The sequence below is a fragment of the Anastrepha obliqua genome, chromosome 5 (assembly GCF_027943255.1).
Source record: "Anastrepha obliqua isolate idAnaObli1 chromosome 5, idAnaObli1_1.0, whole genome shotgun sequence".
NCBI classification, from domain to species: Eukaryota; Metazoa; Arthropoda; class Insecta; order Diptera; family Tephritidae; genus Anastrepha; species Anastrepha obliqua.
In genome coordinates, this window is record NC_072896.1 from 8,670,363 (window position 1) to 8,678,741 (window position 8,379).

Sequence of the window (8,379 nt, forward strand, 5' to 3'; positions counted from 1 at the left end):
TAAAATAAAAATGCGGGCAAAAAACATAAAAAGGGAACGTAAACAAAGTACAGCAAGTAACCGCAGGCATAAAACCAAAAACAACAGTAGCAACAACAACATGCCGGCTGTACGTACAGCGTAAATGAGCAAAACGCCACCAGCGCAAACAATACTATTGAGATAACAAGTAACACACACACACACACATACACCAGCGTACGACCGCAAATGTAATCAAAAGCCACCAACAGTGTAAAGCAATTTAACAAGGCATACTTTAAGGCGCGCAATATGAGTGTAAAGCGTTCAACGGGCTAAGCGCTTGAAAGCAGCAAGCCAAGTGAAAGCGAAAAATGAGCATGAATGAAATGAAATAAAATAAATAGGTGTGTGTGTGAGTGTGTGTGTTAATATATTGGTAGGCGCAAGAAGAGAAAGTGGCAAAAGTATTTAGAAAGTAAAAATATTGCAAAGCAATCGTTGTCGGCTTAACACATTCGTCTGAAATAAACCGTTGTATGTTGTCTCAATGTATGTGTTACTGTGTCGGCTTAAGCCTAAAAGTAGACTGTGCTTATTTGCTTAATACTAAAAGTAAATGACGGCTGCCAGCCAAAGCTCAGCGAGCAGCGAATGCCAACTGATAAATGGAGTTGGCGTAGGAGGTGTTGTGCGAAAAGGGATCATAATGTGGTTTAGTTAAGCGAGAGTAAGTGCTAAATTATCCGTGCGCTTAAAGCCAAAGTACATTCATGCATATAGGCGAAGAAGGTATGTGTTGTGAAACTGTAAGTCAGCAGAGTAGTGCGAAAATAGTTATTTCATTTGAGAGACTTTACAATTTTCAATTCGAGCCACTGGATTTTTTGGGCATGCGAATTATAATAGATTGCTGTTGTCTTTCCTTTACTTCAATTTTTTAATGGCCAAGAACAGCTGTTTAATCTCATTTTCAGACCGATTTGTCGAATAAATTTGTTGTGGCAACCAGTCACGTGCGCTTTTCTGTGAAATTAGGAAAATCAAATTTATTTTGCTTATAATAATAACCATGGACGAGCGAGAATGGAGAGTAAAATTTCAAGGCCTTGCAACGTTTTGGGCATTTTCGTTCCGCGAGAGAAAAAAGATATAACGTAGAGGAAAAGGAGAGAGAGAGCTAAACCCTATATATATCTTAGATATAATTTAGGAAATTTTTCCTGAGCTTTTCCTTGTGGTTGCTAATTTCTAGTGAGAAATAACACTGCCTACTTTTTGGCGCGTGTTCGTTGGTGCAAACTTCTAGGAAATATATTTTTGGTGCCTACTTTTTGACGTTATATTTCCTTGGTGCCTACTATTTGGGGCGTTTTTTGGTCCCAATTTTTTGCCTTTTTTTATGCCTACTTTTTGGCACTTATTTCCGTTTCTGGCTAGTGCTTGTACGTACTATAAAGTGCTATCCATTCCGGCGTCGGATTTATTGGTATTGCCTTGCGGTAGTTGGAGCCGTTGCTACGGTCCTGGAATCACTGTGTTTGTGCGGGTGATAAACGCTCGGAGTAGTGCGCGTTGTTGCCGCGGTTTGCGTCCGGCGTTTACCTACATCGGTCGACTCTTCTCCGTTTTTTGTGAATTTTGTCTATTTGTATTCTCTGCAAATGATGTGAGTTTATTTGGATATATATTATTTCTCTCTCTCTCATTCTCTCTCGGGTCTCTCCCTCTTTCTTTGTCTGCCTTGAGAGGTTCACTTTTGTTATGTGCACTACGCTACACGCACTTTTTGAAGTGAAAACTTCTTTAGAATCGTTGGGAGTGATTTGAGGAAAAGTGAAACGAAAAAGCGACCAACTTGGCTACGAAGCGTTATATTATATGTTGATATAAAAGTAGCGACGAACTAAATAAAAATAACTTTTATTTTTTCTTGTGATTCGAACCAAGGATTTTGGATCGGAAGCTCACATTGCTAGTCGCTCGGCTACCGCGCCATGCTGTCGTCGCTGGCCTAAAAGTTATTTAGTTACGAAGCGTTATATTATATGTTGATATAAATAATTTTTGTGAGCGTGTAATTCTCAAAAGTTTTATTAGGTTTATTATTTAAAATGTATTGACTAGGTAGTGTGGTTATCAGCTTAACATCTGATAGATCCTCCATCGGAGGACAACAAATGTTGAACTAATTTTTGGAAATGCGCGGAGTGTTTTAGGGGCTTGCTCCTTCTCTGCCACGGGTTGACCCGGTATTGCAGTACCGCCGGGATTTCGGCTTTGAATAAATACAAGAAAAAATATACTAATACATTTAGCTTTGGTGGGAAGAGCCATAAATTTTTATATGAATACATGTAGACGAAAATGGAATTTTTTTTTTGAAATTTGCATTGTAAACAGTTTTTTGGTTTAGATACTGAAAGTCAGTTTAAGTGAATCGGTATAAATATTTTGTACATTAATTTTTGTGAGCGTGTAAATTCTCAAAAGGTTTATTAGAAAATCTATTGAAGTAGGTAGTGTGGTATCTGTTCCTATCAGCTTAACATCTGATCCAAAATTCTTGGTTCGAATCACAAGAAATAAAATTTTTTTTTTTTTTGAAATTTGCATTGTAGGACATTTCTGATTATTTATTGAAAACAGTTTTTTGGCTTTTCTATTTTTGGTTTAGATACTGAAACTCAGTTTAAGTGAATCGGTATAAATATTTCGTACATTAATTTTTTTTTTGTGAGCGTGTAATTCTCAAAAGGTTTATTAGGTTTATTATTTAAAATGTATTGACTAGGTAGTGTGGTTATCAGCTTAACATCTGATAGATCCTCCATCGGAGGACAACAAATGTTAAACTAATTTTTGGAAATGCGCGGAGTGTTTTAGGGGCTTGCTCTCCACCTCTGCCACGGGTTGGCCCGGTATTGCAGTACCGCCGGGATTTCAGCCTTGAATAAATACAAAAGAAATATACTAATACATTTAGCTTTGGTGGGAAGAGACATAAATTTTTATATGAATACAAGTAGACGAAAATGGAAGAAATTTGTAAGTCTGTTTCTTCGGTCCGTTTGGGTATTTTTTTTGACAACATCGAAACCAAAGCATTTGTATCATATTTTATCTATCATAGCCACTCGTATCATTTGTTGAAATTGAAAACATTGAGGATGAATAATGATAAAATGAAGAAAATAAAATATGAACTTTATAGCAATATTATAATGAACCTATAATTATCCCGCTCCTAATGCTACTTTCGTCTTATTCTCTCCCAGTTTGTTTTACGGAAGGTTTCACTTCTATCAAGTCTAACCGTTAGACTGGTATTTTTTTTTGTAACACACTATACCCTAACAGCCGTTTCTGCGAAAACGATTCCAGATTCAGATTCCTAGTAGCCGAAAACCCTAAGGAATGCCTTTTCCATGGAGACCAGTACCCTTTTGTGTGCATTTGAACTAATTTTCGAAGATAATTCACTCTAATTGAGGCTGCTCTAAACCATAAACAGTTTCTTTGGACATCCAAAAACGTTTACTTTGCATTTTGACTAAATCTACGGAAATAGGAATAAATCATTAGGTATCAAATACGTACTGTCTGACGGATAACTCATCAGTTCCACGTTTTGAATGCTCATACATTTTTTTTTATTTCAGCCGAGGGATCAAAGCTTGAATCGCCACCATCAAAAGACATACATTACCAATAATTTGGGCCTTTTTAGCTCTATAAGACGTAATCTCGGTGCATTTAGGCAGCTCATTCATATGACTCGCCAGTGTACCTGTAGTTCTAATTCATGCCACAGAACTCCGCACAATTCCGATTTAAAAATTTGACAGGAGTTGATTTCGGTGGTGTCCTCTTTACGATGCTTCCACTTCTTCCGTGACGTTAAATTTATTTATAAATTAAAAATTTAGAAATCAAAAACTACCATAATTCAGAAAACATACCAAATCAGCCAAAACGAAGTTATTCAGGGAGATATCAGATCATCATCAAACAGCTGATTTAATTTTTTTATTTGCCTTTGCTTCAGGACTGCCAAAATTAAATGAATTTAATTTGAAATTTTCATACGATTTTGTTTTTAAAGGGTTTTCCAATAACAGGTGCTATTGGTGAATGGATTGCGCTATCAAGAGATGATGCACGATTTTTATGACCGGAATTAGATGGTATTCATCGTTTATTTTCAACAAGACGGCGCTACGTGCCACACAAGCAACGAAACCATAGATCTTTTACGGGAAAAGTTTCCAGATCGTTTTATCTCTCTCACCTCTGTGAGGTGATCACAATTGGCCACCGAGACCTTGTGATTTAACACCTTGTGACTTTTTTTTTGGGGCCACGTGAAAGAGAAAGTCTACGCCAACAGCCCAGGGTCGATTCAAGGCCTCAAAGATGGAATTCATGAGGCTATCGAGGACGTAGGGTAGCCACTTTGCAATTCGGTTATGGAAAATTTCATGAAAAGGATATTGTCTTGTAAGCGTGGTCGTGGTGGTCATTTGCCTGATGTTATTTTCCACTATTCACGGCATACCTTCCTCTTTAGAATGAAATAATAATCCGAGCACTTATATTAAAAAGTAGCATTTTTCTTTGAATATCAAAATAACACCTCTTATTGGAAAACCCTATATTATGCTATCCTTTGATTGATTTCAACAGAAAAGCGTGTTTAAATTTTAGCAAGGTGGCAACTCGTTTATATACTGAATTCAATGTAATTTGTAGTAAATGCGTGTGATACTCCGATTTCACTGAACTGGTTTATTAATTTGTATTTAATTATTCAAAAAAAGTGGCAACACTATCCAAAAATATTTTTGAAATTATTATTTTTTATTTTATTTCCTGTGTAGTACTTCCATGTAGGTCAAATATTTTTACTTATTTGTTTTAACTTACCAAGTTTAAATGAGTTAAACTTTTTAAATAGTTGGCATCTCTCTTAAAAAAATATCCTATGTCTTAGCCACTACTTCAAGGTATTAACCCACAAAATTTCATCGAAATAGGCACAGCCGTTACGGCGTGAAAAGATTACAAACATAATTCACTCAATCACCTACTCACGAACTTGCACATTTAAATATTTGAAGGATATTTAATGAACTAATAAATGAAATCGATTTTTTGAAACTCTTAAACCTATGTAACCACTTAATAACAATTTGTGCAGCAAAGAGAAGATAATTCTAATTTGATTTATTCAAAAATATTAATTTAACTTCTTTAGTGCCAAAAAGTACCCTCTTAGTTTCATATCCAAACAGTCATAAATAGCTCAATCTACTAATATTTCCTTTACTACATCTCCTAAAAATAATAACCGTTAAATTGCGAACAACAAAATGAAACAAAAATCACATTTCACGTCTGGTTGCACCAAAATGAAGCCACATTAGCGTGGCTGGTTCAAATAACACATTTTTCATACACTCACACACACCCACCCACACACCCCAGGAAATATATTTTTAATTTAGTGTTTAGCTCACGCCATAGTTGTTATTATTGTTGTTGCGTTGAATTTTGTTGTACCCTAAAAGTGTCTAAAAATTTATTAGTCAACCGAATGAGTTGTAAAGGCATACTTACGTGGCCGCAAAGTGTGCCATAAACTTTGAATAACAAATAATGCTTTCGAGTGTCTGAAATACTGCCTAAAAGTATGCAAGGCTTTGCAGACATTATGTCTGCCGTCGTTAGTTTAAATGAATAGGTTTGTTTTTAAGTGAGGGTATCTTTTTATGCATTTGTAATTACCCCTCGTCCAAATTTTGTAATACTCAGTGTAAATTATAAGGTTTGACTACAATTTAAAAACATCAAAAATGAGTGTAATGTATCGCATATTTTTAGGCTGCATAGCATTAACCCTTCGCAATACTATCAATTTCAAAGCACATGCCAACTTTTCGAGTAATTCTATATAAGTTTGACGCTAAATTTGGTTAAGGTTGAGTTCAGAGGTGAGCGCATCGAGTGTCGGAGAGTGAGAGGCGCTCAATATCTATGCCTCCCTTTAACTTTTAACTCATACATATAAGTATGTGCCATTGTGCGCGTCTCACATGGGCGCCCTTCCAATTTCACGTCTACTGATTTTTGTATGGGAATTTCTAATGATGTCTGCCCGCCGTTTTGGATTTACGACTAAGCAAAGCTCAGGCCGCCCGCCAACTTAATCGGCACACAAACACGCTCGCACACATGCACAGATCGGCAACCAAAAATGACTTTTCCGATTTATGTTTATGTGAGTTTCCTAGTTACTTTCCGCTTTTATTTGTTTTTCCGTTTTGTGCAGCCTTCCTCCTTTATTTGTTTGTTTGTTTGTTATTTGAAGAAAACTTTGACTAGCCGCAACGTTGTCTGACAGCTGCTTGGCGTTTTTATCTTTTTTTGCAACCCAGCAAATTTCGCCTATGCCAGCAGCTATCGAAGTATTACGGGAAAAAGGTTAAAAAGTTACGACTTTTACAAAGTTTTATTTTTCCTTATGTAAATTTACTACTTTACATGTACTTGAGAAAGTTGAACCCACAAACCAATGGTTAGAAATGCACAAACACATACAAATGCAAATAACCGTGATTGCAAGGGAGTAAATTATAGTAATAAAGGTCTAAAGGTGGAGGACAGCTAATTTGGCCAGATAGTGAATTGAGTAAAATTTTCTGGAGTGAAGCCGAAAGGAAAAAAAGGCAGAGAAAACCTCTCCGCGATTGAAATAAGCGCAAAGAAATTACAAAATAAAGCATATGTTGAGGCGCGCCGAGGTATAGGTGCAGTAAAAGCTTGAAACCTTCAATAGTGTGAGTTTTGAAAGCAAAAACTAAAAGTTTACAAAGAAAAAAGAGCTACACAATTTTGAGAAGTGAGTTTGTATATTAACTGTATATTGCGCAAACAACAAAACAACACCAATAACCCTCATTTCAGCTAACGAAACCTGTCTCTCTCCCTTTCCCCCTGTCTCCCTGCATTCCTCTTGCGGCATCATTTACATCATTAATCTTACATTCGCATGTCAAACGCCTACAAGTATGTCATACAGATGAGTTAAAATTATACCATGAAAAAGTGAAAGTCAAACACCAACACAAACACTCAGACTCATCCCATGTGCAAGAGCTCGCCGCAAATATCCCTGACTGCGCACTTTGCACTGCTCTACTGCCTTCTCCACGAACTGTCTGCCTCTTTGCCTCACACCGCCTTCAGCGTAGCATTTCAGCATCGGTAACAAATATATTTTTTTATAATTTTAGCCTCGCAATGTATTGAGACTGATTTAATATTCAAAACATGCGTTGACACACTGAGCGAGTTTGCAAGAAAAAATCAACATTTATGTAAATTTGTAAATATAAAAGAAATTTAATCTTATTTATGCAAAAAGGTGCTCGAGGTATTGATTTATATTCACGATTTTCGTATGCACCAAACACCAGCTGTATCAAATTGGCGACATGCAAAGAGCAGCAGGAATGAATTGCCATTTGCATGCGTGCTTTTAGGGGCGCATGTATAAAAATTTGAATGGCGTACACAGAGAACTCACGAAACAGAGAAGCTGCTAATAACTATTGGGTTAAAATGGGATGGGATTGGACGTTCTCCGGTGTGCATGAGTTCAGCTGAAAATCGAGAAAAATATCAAACATATTTCAATTATGGAAAAAAATTCAAATCGAATGTATTTTGAGAAATTCAAACATTGATTAGCAAGATGTTAGAATAGTATATGAGTATAAGTTACTTATACATCCCAAAACTTCTTTTCCTTTTTCCCCTCTGTTCTGTTATTTCTCCACTGTTTTCCTCTGGGTGGTCGCCGTACCCGAATGGGTTGGTACGTGACTACCATTCTGGAGTGCGTAGGTCCGAATCTCCGTACATGAACATGAAATAATACAAAAAGTTGTTCTTAAAGCAGTCGCTCTCATGCCATGAAAAAGCTCCTCATAAAAACTATTTGCGCTTCGGAGTAGGCTTAAAATTGTAGTTCCCTCCAGTTGTGAAAAAAGAGGAGGAGCTCGGCAAAATACCTAACAGAAGTGTATGCGCCAATTATTTATTTTATTCGTCCGTATCACAAACACGAATTTGATTTTTTGGTCGAGTGCGCTCTCGCATGGACACTTATTTGTCTAACCTAACCTAAGCCTGCAAGAGATTTTTTTCGCATAATTTAGATTACAAATAAATAAATAAGTTAATAAATAAATAAAGCTCATTAGCATCTTCCCATTCTTGTAAAGGAAAGCAAGAACTAATATTTATTATTCTGACTCACGGAGTTCATTTCTAACCTTGTAAAGTTAACATTAATGTTTCTTTTTGAAAATCAAGAGGTTAGGGATTCCTTTCTCAAAATCATGTAAATCAATA

General features: G+C 36.3%; 2 pseudogenes; both read left to right on the forward strand.

Moving 5' to 3' along the window:
• The first annotated feature begins 2,065 nt into the window (after positions 1-2,065).
• On the forward strand, positions 2,066-2,249 carry LOC129249592 (U2 spliceosomal RNA; annotated as a pseudogene).
• A 483-nt stretch (positions 2,250-2,732) lies between these two features.
• LOC129249566 (U2 spliceosomal RNA) lies at positions 2,733-2,918 on the forward strand (annotated as a pseudogene).
• The last annotated feature ends 5,461 nt before the right edge of the window (positions 2,919-8,379 follow it).